Raw genomic sequence first — 15,693 nt, 5'->3', positions numbered from 1 at the left:
TAATTTATGATTTGGCTCCATTTTAGTAGCGACTTGGTTGGATTGGCTTTATGCACAATGGCAGTGATTTGAGTGTCCATTAGGGTGCATAGCCAGACGGTGATGTCATCTGATTAGGGGCCAAAGTTTTTATTTAAAGTGCTCTACATTCATGATTTTGCTTTTGGAAGGTGGTAGTATGGATTTACCTTGAGTGTTTAATACTTAAAAAAGTAGTCTTTTTGTAATCTTGGTACAGGTAGTTTTGATTACTGGTTTCAAAGCCTGTATTTTTGCCACAGCTTATATTAAATTGCTATTTCTGAAATTAGCTGATAGTTACATATATGTGTGTGTGCATATATATATAATACATATACACAATTATTGTATATATAATATATACTATATATATATAAAGATGCCTCTGAAAATGATGTTACTTATTTAGGTTTTTTCTCTCAATTATGAGTGTCTGTGTGCTCATTTTTGATGATTTTTGTGGTCAGAATATGGGGAGGTTAGTTTATTTTCTATGTGCTAGGCATTGAGGATAAAATGTTGAATAAAACTTTATAGAGATGGATTGTCTTCCCATCTCACTATCTTGCATCTTTTTAGACTTGGGTGTTTGGGGAACACGTGTGAGCACGCTTGCAGAAAAAGGATTATTAAAATCCACATGGGAACAATTGAGTTGGCCTGTCTCAGGACTTGCTGGTAACAGTAGTTGCTTGCTTCTGTGTGTCCAGGCTGTTTCACCTGTTTGTAACCGAGAGGTTGTTTTTAGTTGTTTGTGTATGATATGTGATACAAGGAGAAAATATTTTCTTGCCTGTTATGTAATAGTTGTAGTTTCCTCTTGTGAATTTGCATCTGTGAAGAATATCAGGGAATTTATATTAAAAATTCATGTAAGAGCATAGAGAGAGGTTATTATTCCTTTTTTCCCCCAAAGTGAATTAAAAAAAAATTTTTCAGTTTTCTTTTGGAGTAAGTCCTTTGTTATTATTCTCAACTACAAAACAGGAATAATACCTAAGAGGATTGAGAAGCTCATGTATAATGCTGGCACAGAGGGCTCGTAAGGGTAGACGTTCACTCTTGCTATTCTCGAGTTCTGTGACTAAGCAAGTACATATTTAGTTACTGTTTAGTTGAGAATCTGTTCCTTTGCTGTTTTAGGCTAAACCCAGCCCTCATCCTTGACTGATACTTTTATAATCATGTTCTAACATTCTCTTCATTGGCCTTGATCAGACTGATTGGTATTGGAAAGGGGAGACCCTCTCTGATATGGCTGTTGAGGAAAATGGGGCACCTTTAAGGAATGATTGGCAAGAATAAATATGAAAGTAGAAGTATATTACCTTAAAAAAAAAAACCTTGTTTTCCCTTTTTTGAAGGGGCGCCTCTGGATCCATTTCCTCTGAGAGAATAACGCTGTCAGTTGTTAGAGCCTGAATGTTTGTGTCCCCACCCCAAGATTCATATGTTGAAACCTAATCCTCAGTGTGGCGGTTTGGGGGAGTGAGGCCTTGGGGTGATGAGGTCATGAGAGTGGAGCCTTAATGAACGGGCTTGGTAATCCCCGAGGGTTCCCTCACCCGTTCCTGCTGTGTGAGGACCCCACAAAGGCCACTGTCTGTGAACCAGGAAAGGGGGTCCCCACTAGACGATGGACTTCCCAGTCTCAAGAAGTGTGAGAAGTAGAGTTCTGTTGTTTGTAAGTTGTGAAGTATGGTATTCTGTTACAACCCAGAGGACTAAGACGTCAAATGATTCTTCAGTAGCAAATCTCCGTTTTCCTCCTTCAGCTTCTCTGACTTCGTGCAGTTGGGCCCGCTGTTCCGTAGCCGTGGCCTTTCTCATTTTTGTCCTTGCCAGGATTGGGAGCTCTTCAGTCTTCATTAATCGAACAGCGCTGTTCTCATTTCACCTTCACCATCAGCACCATCTTGGTACCCACCGGCGTAAAGCGGCAGTTTCCCCCCCATTTTACTTCTCTCCGTTTATTATTTCACCGAGTCCTGCTTCCTTCTTTCTGTAATTTGCTCCTGTCCATGGCCACCAGCACCATATTTAAACTTTTGATTATTTTTATGTTAGGTTTATAAATTTATTGAAACAGGAAGGAAGTTGAGAGTTAATTTAGCCCAGCTCCTTTATTTTGTAAATGAAGAAATGGACCCTCAGGTCAGGTGGCTTGTCTCAGGTCACACAGCTAGTGAACAGCTGATGTCATGCGTCTCTGGTCTCAGCATGTAATGCTCTCTCCCAGTCTAATATTCTTCTTAAAATGTGTTTGAAAAAAATTCTTTTGGGGTCAATTTTGCATACCTCCAGTTAAGGGTGAACCAGTTTTAGGAGGTTGGATAGATGACAGCATTTCCTAGGCACCCCTCCCTCTTTTCCCTGTTCCCTGAAGGTAACTATGTTACTTAGAACTCTTTTAGCCCATTAAAAAAAAAATACATATTTACCTCCATATGTCTGAAGAGCGTTTTGGAAGAGTTCATACTTGTATGCATGCTTGCTGATTCTTTTTCTGTTTAGTTTTAACTCTGTTGATTTCCTGCCGTGAAAAGATAGGGCAGATAAGGATTCGCTGCCCCCCACCCCCCACACTGCTCCCTTGTCCCTGTCTCTCCAGTATAGTTCTACTGTGATTTTGGTTAAATCAGTATTTATCTATTATTACTTGTGATGCTGTTAATAGTGTCAAGGGGTACATTACAAATACTTTTTGTAAATAGCTTCTGGTTTTCCTAGGAAATGTTGCCCTTTTTTTTCTTTAGTGTATCAATCACTAGTTTAGCCTCAGACTTTCAGCCAGTTACATATTCAGCTTAATCGCTTGAAGAAATTGTACCTGCTCCAGACTGGGCTGCTTGCTCTCCCCGCTGGGACCCTGGGAGTCCTTGCCTCTCTTCTCCACCGCCCGCGTCTCTGCTGCCGTCTTCCGTGGTGTTCTCCCTCTTGGTTTAGTGGAGCAGTCTCTGGCAGTTTGCTGTGAGAGTGGCCTGTGGGACGTAAATCTGAGACTTTCTGTGTGTTCTTTATTGATAGATTGGCTGGGTATAGACTTCTGGGTTGGAAATAATTTTCCTCACACACACACATCTTGACACACACACACACATACACATAATTTTACACACACACAGTTGGAAATAATTTTCCTTATGTTTCCTCACACACACGGTTGGAAATAATTTTCCTTATGTTTCCTCACACACACGGTTGGAAATAATTTTCCTTATGTATTAGTCTGCTGATTACACACACACGTGTATCTTCCTGAGGATGTCAGATAATTTTTTAAGGTACTTTTTTCCTTGTGTAGTCTTTTCCCCCATCCTGCATTTTTCTGTCTGCTTCGTTCTCTGTGTTTCATGATACAGGTTTTCCTGAGATGTTATCAGAACCTGTGTTTTTCATTCATGTTTAAAAGTTACACACAACACATAAAGGTGAATTCATACGACAGTTCCATTCTTTCTCAGCTTTGTTCACTGTCTATGAACATAGTTTCTCAGATCTTCATTTCTAAATCACATCTTCCACTATAAGGAACGAGGAGTCCTTGATAAGGGAATATGCAAAAAACATGAAAAGTACATTCCTCTGCTTGAAGGGGTTCCCCTTGGCCAGAGCTGGGATAACTTGAGCATCAGAATGAATGGTGATATTGATAAATTAAGAATCCATGAGTCCATACTAGTAATGAATTAACGAATGAGTGGGGAGAAGGAGATATACTTTAGTCATATTGTCAGCTGATAAGTGTAGAAGGAACAGCAGATTTACAAAATAAAATAGTTTTATACCTGTCAGTAGCAATCGATTCAGATAACAATTGCCAGAGGTTACTAAAGCTACTGGGTGAATGTTTTAAGAATGTAATATCAAAATTTATCTCCATACAGATTATTTACTAGTTAAGTAGTGAGGGGAAAATGGTTATTTTACAGTGAAGAAATAAGACAAATATTTTCACTAAGTGATCAAAATCCCAGTAATGGGACACATTGATACCATCTTACTACTTATGTGATACTCTAGGAAAAACAAACCTCACTTACCACCTGTGTGGTGTTACTGCCAGAAATTCATACCCTGGGTTCTTGAGAGATGCCATGAAAGACAGAACTGCTGCAGAACTGTTTTAGATGGAGACACAGTGCCAGGTGTGATTCGTGAGCCTGAATTGAGGTGAAGGAGGCTTGCCATCAGGGACATCACAGAACAGTTGGCAGAATTGGAATGTGAACTATATAGTCTATATGGGACTGTTCATGTGTTAAATCCCTGGTTGTGACATAAGTGCTGTGGTTGTATAAGAGAGTATCCTTGATCTTAGGAAATACCTAGTGAACCATTTAAAGGTAAACGGCATGATGGCTGTAGAAACTCAAATGTTTGGGATGGGAGAAAGCAAAAGTGATTCAGTAATTAGTTGTGAATCTAGGTGAAGGCTCTGTGGGAGTTTCTTGTTCTGCTCTTGCAACTATTCTGCAGGTTTACGATGAAAACTTAAGATGAAAGTACGGGTGGCTGATTGGAGACTCCGTTCGTGCGTAGAGGCTCATTGAGTGGGAACTGATCATCAGTGACTGGTTGAGCTCCTTTGGTTGGGAAGTCCCCAGTGTCAGGATTTTCAGGCCTTTGCTTCTTGAGGTCAGTGATTAGAAGTCATTAGCAGTCTTCCTCCTAGCTGGAAACGGCAGAGCCCAGTAGGAGAATCTGGAGCGGGTAGGGTGGCCAGATGAGTGGGCCTCACTCTGCATTCTTTCTGCAGTTCACAGGGTCCCTGTGTTTTTAGTGGCAAACCCGTCCTCAGCACTGCAGGGGTCACCATCCTTTCTGGCTTCCTCTTGTCATCTGGGGCTGGGAGGGACGGAAGAAGGCCAAGGGGATTTGGGAATCTTAAGTGTTCATTGAATAACCTTTTTCAGCCAGTGTTCCTTTTGCTTCCTTCCAGCACTCCTCTAATTTTGTTGGTTCTTGGGATTATGCCTTTAAAAGGCAAGACAAAACACCAAAACAGTTCTTTTACTGTAGTTTTAGAGACATTTCAGTGTATGTTCAGTATACATTCTTTACCCAGGAGTAATAAGAATGCACTTACGTACCACTTCATTCTGTTTTCTATCTTTTGATTTGTTTCTCACATTCTCACACTGTGGAATAACCAGATTTCTTACTATCAGTAGTATAGACCCACTGTTTCCCGTGATTCGTCTAAGAGAAAAGACCGCATAATTAACACAGACCTTTTCCCAGAGAAGTCTTACTTTTTACAACTTCATAAGCACCTGGGTTTGTGATGCCCTGAGCATGTTTGAGGGCTGTTTTATCATTTGGCTTCCCTGGGCAGGAGTATGCAGCACGTTGGGGCTGGCAGGTCAGTACAGCTCTGCTGGGAGCCTGTGATTGACCAGCCTGGAAGTGGATGAAGTGGGTGGTCTTGACTGGTGGGAGAAAAAATTTAAGATCACTTGAGGGCCCTGCAGCTGCTCAAAGTTAAGTGTCAGACGTGTGGGGCACGTATGCATTTTGTGGAGTACATAACTTCATTGGATTTTTAAAGGGCTCTGGAACCTGTTCCATGGAGAGGGGTTGTGATGGGACTAGAATTACCTTCAACATTTAGAAACCCACTCATTACACCAGCACGCTGAGTTAGTCACATCTGAGGACTGTGGAGGTGATCTGTTCTTGTGATGTAAAGCAAAAATCTAGGTGATTAGTTAAGTTTTTCAAGGTTTTGTTTAGAAAACGTTTCACTGGTAAAATGCTTTGTTTTCAGAATCAAATATTTTCTTCATAATAAACTAGGCTTTTGTTGATTCATTTTCTTTTAGCAAGTGGTTAGCATTGTTTCTATTTATTATCTTGTTTGGGGGAAATTGTTTAGTTAATCACCCTGTAGTGTGAGTTTTGTGGAATAAAGGCATGAAATGAACAGCATTTATTTTGAGACGCCTTGTAGACTGCATCCTTCTAAGACTTCTGGCCAGTATATTGTCCATAGTTTGTGTCTTTTCCTGCAGTGTTTAGGTTTAAACGAAGTGCCTTGAAAGACAGTTTAAAGTCCTTCATGTGTAGCATCTGGTTAATTCACATTAGAGACAGGATTTGGCTGCAGCTAGTGCTTCAGTGAACTTAATGTTTAGTTCACAATTTCTGGTAAGTTACCGTTGTTTAAAGGTATTACATGGGGCTATAAGAGAGTACTTTAAAAATCTGTTTTAGTAATTTAGAATGTGATGCCTTTGCTGGTAACTAACCCTGTGTTGAGTGAGCAAGTCATTGATGTTTCCTGAGGTAAAGATAAGTGTGTGTGTTTTATTTGCCCATTCTTATGTCTCTCTTTCTGGGTTATTGTTTAGTGTAGGCTAAGAGCTGAGGCAGAAGGGTGGCCATGCCTTTTCCCTCTTGTTACATAGAAAACATTTCAGTTAGCCAGAACTTTGCAGTCCTCTGAGGTTTAGTTGTGTGTGAAGACCTCGTGCCATTATCTGAGTGGCAGCTCTCATTAGACTGAAAAAGAACGCACTGTGATTCTGGCTCTCTTTTTCTTTATAGGAGAACTTCTGTTCAATGTCCACCATCCCACTTTATTCCTGCTGATCTGCTAATGCAGTGAATTGGAAGACAACCATTTCCAGGAGAACCTGTAATGGGCAAGGAGCCACAGAGAAGAAAACATTTCTTTAATTTTTAAACTTGGTTTGAAAGGTAAGGTCACAGTGATTATGAGGAGTTTCTTTCCATGAGTTACATCAAGGAAAGCAGTTTTCTGTTGTGAAACCCTGGAGTCTAGGTGGACCCGTCTGGGTCATCTCTTTGAGATGACCTGGTTCTGTGACGCCGTGGTATTTTTAGGAAATTAAATAGCAGCCTCTGTAGTTTGCTCTGGGATGTCTTGGAATCAGCAGCACCCATGGGATTCCCAGTTTCCAGAGGATGGGGGTTGGGGTGGGATCGAGCTGGGCCCTAAGGGCCAGATAAGGCGGCATGCCGGAGCAAGACTGCTAGTAGAGACCCACGTGCCGACCCTTGGTCACCTGGCCCTGTGTGTGTATTGGGGGGTGGGGGGCTTGTTTTGTGTCATACCTGCCAAGGGACATACCAGCCACCTGACTCTTTTGAGTCTTAATTATTATCACCTTGCGACTCTTTGCTGAGGTTTTTTGTTAGGGACCAGAGGTTTACTTTGCATACTTGACTTTTGGGCCGTTTGGCACTTAAAAGAAAGTGGCCTGGTAGGACCTTTTGGGGGATGTGCCCACCTCCTTGATCCAGTTTCACTGCTCTGTAGTATCTGGAGGAGCAGGTGGGCACGGACCATTTCATCACCCGCATTTCTGGCTTCAGTGTCTCAGGAGATACTACAGCGGTTCAGGTGTGACAGGTCTCTGCCTCCAAACCCCAGTGAGCGCCTCGAATTCCTAGGCAGTGAGCCCCTTTGCCTGGCCCTCACCCTCAGCACCGCCTTCTGCTCTCACGGTGAAGCACCGGCTCTTTCTTAGGTTACCTTCACATCTCCTGCTTTGTCCCACTTCCTGTTGCTTATTTATCTGTGGCTCTGCTGGCTCTTGGTTGCTGTGCAGGCTTTCCTCTCGTTGCCAGGAGCGGGGGCTGCTCTGTTGTGTGCAGGCTTCTCAGTGTGGTGGCCTGTCTTGTTGCGGATTCTAGGCTCTGGAGCACGGGCTCAGTATCAGTAGTTGCTCAGTTGCTCTGCAGCGTGAGGGATCTTCCTGGATCAGGGATCGAATCCGTGTCTCCTGCATTGGCAGGCAGATTCTTTACCACTGAGCCACCAGGGAAGCCCCTGTTTTGTCCAGCTTTTATCTTCATATTATTCTTGATACATCCTGGGTGGAAGAATTCCCTTTAGTGAATTCCCATTCATTCTTGGCGCCTTGTCTCATGTGGTTTTGTTTGGTTGCTTAGTTCAGGGGCCCAGCCCCTTGTCCCTCTGCCCCGTAGGTCCTCACTCTGCAGACCTGGGCTCCTCAGTTTCCTGCCTACCTGCCTGAGTGGAGAGCTCAGTTGAGGGGTCAGCTTTATTAATAAGTCCGGGAGCATGCAGTAATAAACTGATCTGACTGTCTGACTCATACATAATAAAGAGGATATTTGTAATGTACATGATCATGTTGTTTTGTCTTTAGCTGCTGGTTCGGACCTGGGGGCAGTGGGAACAGGGGTGCTAATTTATCAGAACCCCACAGAGACCTCCAGCTTGAATTCAGGTGGTTATTTTACAGGTTCACCATGTTTTTATGTTTATTGGGCAGTATAAATTATTGGTAACATTTATCCTTTTTTTCTATTGTGATCTATTCTGAGATCTATTGGATCTCAGAAACTAAATCTGTCTGGTGAAGCCTTTTTTCCTCCGTATGCAAAATTCTACCACCATCAGTGTAGCAGCAAGAGAGTCAGGCCCGATGAGTGGCTGGGCACACGCGGCAGACTCCACTGCACGCTGTAGTGAGTTCATCTTTGTTCCGCGTCTCCGACAGTATTCTGCCTGTAGTTGTTTCACACGGACTGTTCATAGAAGCTAACTCTTCGTAACTTCAGACTCCTCAAATAAATGACAACTCCAAGATCTTAAATTCATCAGGAATCGAGGAAAGCCATCATTGGCTTCTTTAACTTGTTAACAAACCAGCTTTGACTGAAGTCTTCTTTTCGTTTTTTATGAAGCAGTTTTCCTGTTATAAGACACTCCTCTTAATGCTCTCTGTGCTCCCCTGTGAGTCGGGAACACTGCAGTGGCCACCTGGAGTGCTGATGCCACATGCAGTGCCCCTTCGGCACAGGGATGGCACGATTGCACGAGACACAGTGCTTTGCCCTCTAAGTTCCTAACACAGTTGTCCACATCCCGCTGTTCCTTAGAAACAGAACATTTGAAGTCCAGATTTTCTTGCCTTGTTTTCACATGTTGGGTGTGCTCTCGAAATAATAAAACGCTGCGCTACAGCATATGGCACTTGGAGCCCTGTGGTGTTACCCCCGTGTCTGCAGTTCGCAGTGCCCAGCTGCAGTGCCTGCTTGTGGCACTGTGGGGATGTGAGGCCTGCGTGTGGCCTCTTGTCTCGACTGCTCAACCCTGCCCTTCTGCCGTGAGAGCAGCCAGAGGCAGGCTGTAGAGGAGGGCTTGACTGTGTTCCCTTAAAACTGTATGGACACTGAAGTTTGAATTTCACAGGATTGGTACAAGTCATGGAATAGCATTTTTTGGATATCTTCCCCCACCCCCTCAGCCCATTTCCAAACAGTGAAAAGGTAAAAACCATTCTTTGCTCAGGCGCTGTATAAAAAATACGGCACATCAGATCTGGCAGCCTCAGTCTTGTACCCCCAGGCGTCCCAGGCCTCTGGAGTCATCTCACACACTCATGGCAGAAAGAAATTGGAGTGGGAAACCATGTAAACTGAAAAGGTTCCGTGTTGGGTTTTGCTGTTGGTTGGATTCTCCTGTTTCTTTGCTTTTTGTATGGAGGAGCCTTAAGCGTGTGGAGTTGCCTTGTGGTCTTTCTGCTAGGCAGGCTTTTATGAATCCCTGATTCTAGTATGTACCTATGTTTGTAGAGCCCTTCCTGAGTGCCAGGGACTGTGCTGAGTGCTTTTCACTTGTCTTTTCATAACCTTTTCTTTTATCGTACATAGGTATGTAGCTTATGTAGATACATAGTTGAAAAATCAAATGGTATCACAAGATTTATAACAAAAAATAGCAGTCCTCTGTTTCATCTTGGCCATCCTATCCTCTCTGCATCCTTGGATTACTCACCAGGGACTGCTCCCTCCATCTCTTAGCTTCTTCCTCATCTCTGCTTCCTTCTGCATTTCTGTGTCAGATAACTGTAGGTCACTGAAGTCACTCATCCGTGTCTGACTCTTTGCGACCCCATGGACACCAGGCTCCTCCGTCCATGGGATTTTCCAGGCAAGAGTACTGGAGGGGGGTGCCATTCCTTCTCCAGATAACCGTAGGCAGCAGTTTCTAGTCTGTCTTACTTCCCAGTTATGAAGATGCAGGTTTAGTTCTTCTTTGCATAGCTGTTTCTCTCTCCGTCTCCCAGCATAGTTAAAACACAGCTTTGGTTAAGATCAATAGTAGAAGTATGGTATATGTTGTTTGATTCCTAAATATCTTCCTTAATTTGCAAAACTCCTCTCAACACGGTGACATATATCTGGCAATGCGTTTCCTTGGTCGTCTCCTTGCCAGAGCCCCCACCTCATGGTCTGTTCACACTGGCTCCTCCTGGCGTTGTCTGTAGCTGCAGGTGGGCCCCTTCTGGGAGCAGCAGTCTTTGCTGCTCGGTGTGTTGGAGCCCTGGCTTCGTGGATTCTGTGTCTTCTGCTTGTGGCTTACTGCCCAGCTTTTTCTCCAGTAGCTTCCTGAAGAAATTGTGAACAAATCTTTCCGACCTTCCAGGTCTGAAAATGTTCTTTTCTAGAATCACTGTTGAGAAAACTGATGTCATTTTGACTTCCAGTTCTTTTTTAAGTTGTTTTCTCACTAGAAAAGTTTAAATATTCTTCTTCTTTTTTAAAAATCTCCAGTACTGTTGACTTTTACACTGTGTCTTAAAGGATCTTCTTGCATTCAGTGTGATGCCATGTGTAGGTCCTAAGGGGAGAGTCACATTTTTATGCGCTGAGAAAAAATTTTTTTGGACAAGGGAGGTTGGTGGTGAATTAAAATATGTCCTTCTGAAACTTCTGTTACTTGGACGATAGACTTCCTGAATTGTTTCTCCGTTTTCCATCTTTTCATGAATTTGTCGGCTGCTTTGGCTGCTGTTTCCTTCCCTTTGTCTGTTATTGTTGTTTTACTCGAGCTTCCAGAGGAGTGGAGAATTGTGTGGGTTTCAACCCACTGAGCATCTGGAAAGTTGCATAATCCTTTCTATTTTCTTGTTGAGACTCCATGTCAGCCCAAATGTAGCCGTGCCTTTTATATCAAATAGACTTTGAAAAGAAATTCATGAGGCCGTGTGGCGATCACTTCGTACAGCCTTCCTCTCCAGAAGGGGAAGTTGCCCTCTTAGAGAATCCAGGCTTCCAGGGCACCTCCAGCCTTGAGGTCTTGTCCATGTTCCTCACCTTTAGCGTGTTCCTGTACCTCCTGCTCACAGACTATCTGTCCTTTTCACATACTGGCTCATTTTTCCCTTGCGCGCTTTCTGTGATAGTATAAAAGAGCTCAGAGACATTCAGAGCTAGTTCTTTTTTCCCTCCACGGGGCAGGCCCTCCCGCCATCCTGGTCCTTTTTGGGTGTCATGTGTTGGCAGTCTCTTCCTCTGCCCCAGAGCAGGACACCGTACTGCTCGATGTGGGCTGATCTGCCCAGGGAAGGCTGCGGTGGAGTTAGCAGCTCCCGAGTCCTAGACATGATTATCTCTGACACGTTTGAGATTAGTTGCTTATTACTCACAGCATAATAAAACTTTATGTTGAGCTTATAATTAACTAAAATCTTTAAACTTGTTTAACAGTTTTCTTAAGTCTGGCAATCCCCTCACCCCATGGTGTCATATTTTTCAGTTTTTATTTTAAAAGGACTTTACATTTATCCCTGTTTGGTAAATTTGTCTTGGTTTCATCATGTCAGAATTTTAAAATACTGACTCACTTGTGTTTTCTGTGCATTTTTGTCAAACTTGGCGTCCTGGTCAATCGACTCTGATAGAGCCACTGGCCACAGTGCCGAGCGCCTCCACTGTTACCCCCGGCTCTTGGAGCTGAGTGCTGTGTGCCAGGTGAATCTTTTCGTGCCTGTGAACACATGCGGGTCCTGTTGATGAGTGTGTCCCGAGAGCCACGAGGTGACAGGTCAGCCTGCTCCAGGCTGGCCCGGGGCTGGCTTGCGTTCTTGATGACTGCTGCTGGGACTGGCCGCTCACCAGCTTTCTCCGCCAGTCTTGTGGCCACGTGCTGTGCTGGGAAGAGCGCAGACCTGGGAGTCCACCTTTAATGGAAAGTTGCCGTATTAGGCCTTTTACTGTACTGTGGAATGGCTGGAGGAGACTGTTTTTTGTAAGGGGCTGTGAAGACTGTTCGCCCTGCCTGTGTCTCATGCTCAGCAAGGAGCTTGGACACTTACACAGTTGCAGCAGTCCAGGCTGATACTGCCTCTTCCTGCATGCTCGGCTGCTTGCTGGTGAAACATTCCCAGGGAGTGTCGAGATAGCCTCCTGTATATGCCTTATGATTTTACCCATTCTGATGAAAGTTTGCTGAGCAAGGAAGATGGTAGGTTAAAAAAAATGGGCGGCGGGAGGGCTTTAAAATTTGCGACCAATTTACTATTGCTGTCTTCTGTTACAGAACTGTAACCAGCTCCAAATTAACCAGGATAGTTGGCTCATTCTTAATCTGAAACTTGTCTCTTTTTGGTCTCCCTTCAGTGGCATCTCAGTTTCCTCTAGGATTTGTGTCTGATTTGAAAAGGCTATTCTCTTTGGGCACCTTGTTCGTAGTGGATGATGAGTATGAACGGGGCTGCTGCTACTGCTAAGTCGCTTCAGTCGTTTCCAACTCCGTGCGACCCCACGGACTGCAGCCCACCAGGCTCCTCCGTCCATGGGATTTTCCAGGCAAGAGGACTGGAGTGGGTTGCCATTGCCTTCTCCAAAAAAGGGGCTACTTGCTTCAAGTTGGGTGACCCAGAAACTGCATAGAACTGCTTTGCTTTCACTTAATAAAAAACATGGGCAAGTTGGATTTTCTGAGTCTTTCCCCCACCCTGTGTTAGTACAGAATTCTCTTTTTCTGTCTGTGCCATTTTCATACCATTCCTGACTTGCTTAGGACTAACTTTCCTCCTTACAGTTTTATTTCATTTACTCTTTGGCCACGTGGGATCTTACTAGTTCTCCCACCAGGGATTGAACCGTGGCCCCAGCAGCAACAGCTTCAAGTGCTAATCGCTGGACTGCCGGGAATTCCCGTCCTTACAGTTTCAGGTTAGGAGCTGTTTCCTGATCGTCTCAGATGGCGGGGTTCTGGTTGCATCACGTTTCCCCCTGCTCTCCAGTTACAGGCCACTTCTTTCTGATGTTTGAGTCACATTTATTGACAACTCACTTGGTGTCAGAGATTCAGAGGATGCTGGACACTTAAGATGGAAAACCTTCTACTTAGAACTTTCTGATTTGACTTTTGTCATTCTCTCATCTACACTGTGTCCTCCCTTTCAATTTGTGCGTGTACACACACACACACACACACACACACACACACACACACACACACACACACACACACACACACACACACACACACACACACACACACACACACACACACACACACACACACACACACACACACACACACACACACACACACACACACACACACACACACACACACACACACCCCCTCCCTCCCTCCCCTCAACAGACATCTCTACCCAGCTGGGTTTTCCTTGCCTTTATTGCTCTGATCTGTGACGAGGCTCCAGTCCCTTAGTTTTGCTTTAAAAACACACACCCACACACACACAGCTTGTTCTTGTATGTATAAGTATGTTTAAGTCATGCTTCACATCTGCTTGTATTGAAGTTTTTGAAGCTGTGGGAGTTGTGCACAGAAATTCATGTTCACTTGAGTTTTCATAATGAATGTTCGTAGAGGAACACTTTAGTGGACCCTGTGACAGGGGTGACGCTGGGTGTTTTTAATCGGCAGTTGGCTGATTAAATATAAATGCGAAGTGGGCGCTTAAGGTCACACCCTTGACTGTCCACAGCATCTCAGAGGTATATTTGGAGTTAGCCCCAGTGTAGCTAGGTATTTGCTTTGTGTATTTCCCAGGTGGCTCAGAATTCCAGAGGCAAGCCATAAATCTGATGTATAAGTATACAGCTAGGAATTTAAAACATGAAAATTAGGCCTTGGGGGAATTATGATTGAAAATGGAGAGTGGGGGGATAGTTATTTAATGTGCTTTTCAAGGAGGCTTTTGCAAGACCTCGCCAGCCTCTGTGAGTTCTTAAGGCCGTCTCGGGGCTTCCTGCTGCTTGCCTGGCTCACCCCCTCGCATGCATCTTTCCTGTTCCCGGTGGGTGAACCCTGGCGCTGCTCTTGTTGCCTTGCTCCGCTGGACTTCTCTCTCTGTGAGTGGTGAACGTGCCTGCAATGCCCCGCCTCAGCGGCTCTGTCTTCAGGACTCCTTGCCCTGCCCTCATTTCAGTCCCCCTCTCGGCCTCTGTGGGAACACAGTGTGTGTGCGCCACAGCTTCCGTTTCCTCTCCTTTGGCCTTTTCCTCTACTTCTGTTCAGAGTCATCTTTTTCTGTGTACTGTGTTGAATTAGCTATCACTATCTTAATGGGTTTCCCAGGTAGCTCAGTGGTAAAGGGATCTGCCTGCCAAAGCTGAAGACACAGGAGACGGGAGTTCGATCCCTGGGTCAGGAAGATCCCCTGGAGAAGGCAACCCACTCCAGCATTCTTGCGTACAAACAGAGCTGTCTTAATGTACGTTATCTCAGGTGGAGCAGACTGGCTCCCTCCCGCGCTGCATAGCAAGCCTGCCCCACTCTGCTGTGCGCTCCTGCGTGGCTCTTTGAGAACTGGTTGCCTCACCTTCCCTAGTGCCTTCTGTAAAGGCTCGCTCTCCTCGTCGTTGGGACCTTCTCCCACTGTGAGTTCCTTCGAGTTACGGGCCTGTCCTCTGAGCTTGCAGGGTCACCTCCTCAGTCCTGCCCGTGCTCTGAGCCCAGCGCAGGCCTCATTCTCATGAAGTCTTTTCCGGCCGGGCTCTTCTGCCTGGAGCTCCCTTTCTGCAGAGCAGGCTTGGCGTGGACGCCATGCACTTTCTGTCTCTTCTCTGTTCTCTGTTGTGTTGCGCTCTTGACGAGGGAGGCAGCATTTGTCTTGTCGTTCCTGCGTTCCTCAGTACAGTGCATAGCAGTGCTCTAAGAGTGCTGGCTGAGTAACAGTACATGTTGAATGGACTCTCCTCCTTTGCTGTTCTCACAGCCTGGAGAAGCAGTGCATAGCAGTGCTGTAAGAGTGCTGGCTGAGTAACATAGTACGTATTGAATGGACTCTCCTCCTTTGCTGTTCTCACAGCCTGGAGAAGTCACAGATGAAAACTGGGAGGAGAGTCTGGAACATCTGGATGGTAGAAACTTGGTTTCTTCTGGTGTGTTTTTCGGAAGCAGTTTTGGAGCAGATGTAACGAAGCTGGCCCTGAGTTTGTATTGTCGTTTCCTCTAAAGAAGTCGTGTTCGCAGTGGGCACTTTGATTCTTTGACTTGATTAGTCCAGCCTCCGGGTGGGGATGTGGAGACAGTTGTGTGAGTTTCGTACCTTTGCTGAGAATGGAGAAGCAGCTGCTGGGTAGATGTCCCGGTCCATTGTGGTATTTTTCCTTAGTACTTAACTTAGTACTCAAAGGCCACCATTCCTTCTCTGTTGCGTGTTTCTTCCTCTTCAGATGAAAATGACAGCATTTGCCTGCAGCGTTGCTGTTGGGGGCAGTTTGTCAGTGACTTCCTCCCTTCAGAGTGGCTGCGTCCTCCTGCTGATAGGTACTTTGCTCTCTGTCCTTTGCTGGCGGTGTGCCTTCCTCGGTGGGCAGCGTGAGCAGTCGCCCGCCCTTCTTGGATCCAGCCTTCCCTATTTGGCTTTGTCAGATGCCGCCCAGCTCCGTTCCCTGCACACTCGA

At 45.0% G+C, this 15,693-nt stretch overlaps 1 protein-coding gene across 6 annotated transcripts in view; it reads left to right on the top strand.

Annotated features, from left to right (window-relative positions):
• Window positions 1-15,693, top strand: part of PPP6R3 (protein phosphatase 6 regulatory subunit 3) — a 123,060-nt gene that overhangs the window by 31,556 nt on the left and 75,811 nt on the right. For all 6 annotated transcript variants that reach the window (XM_068975905.1, XM_068975903.1, XM_068975901.1 and 3 more), the window contains exon 2: window positions 6,571-6,723. The gene's annotated coding sequence lies outside the window, so the exon portion shown is untranslated. The remainder of the gene's footprint in view (window positions 1-6,570; window positions 6,724-15,693) is intronic.

This window comes from Capricornis sumatraensis, chromosome 8 (assembly GCF_032405125.1).
Source record: "Capricornis sumatraensis isolate serow.1 chromosome 8, serow.2, whole genome shotgun sequence".
NCBI lineage: Eukaryota > Metazoa > Chordata > Mammalia > Artiodactyla > Bovidae > Capricornis > Capricornis sumatraensis.
The sequence above is the reverse complement of the archived record's forward strand: the minus strand, read 5'-3'. Positions and strand labels throughout refer to the sequence as shown.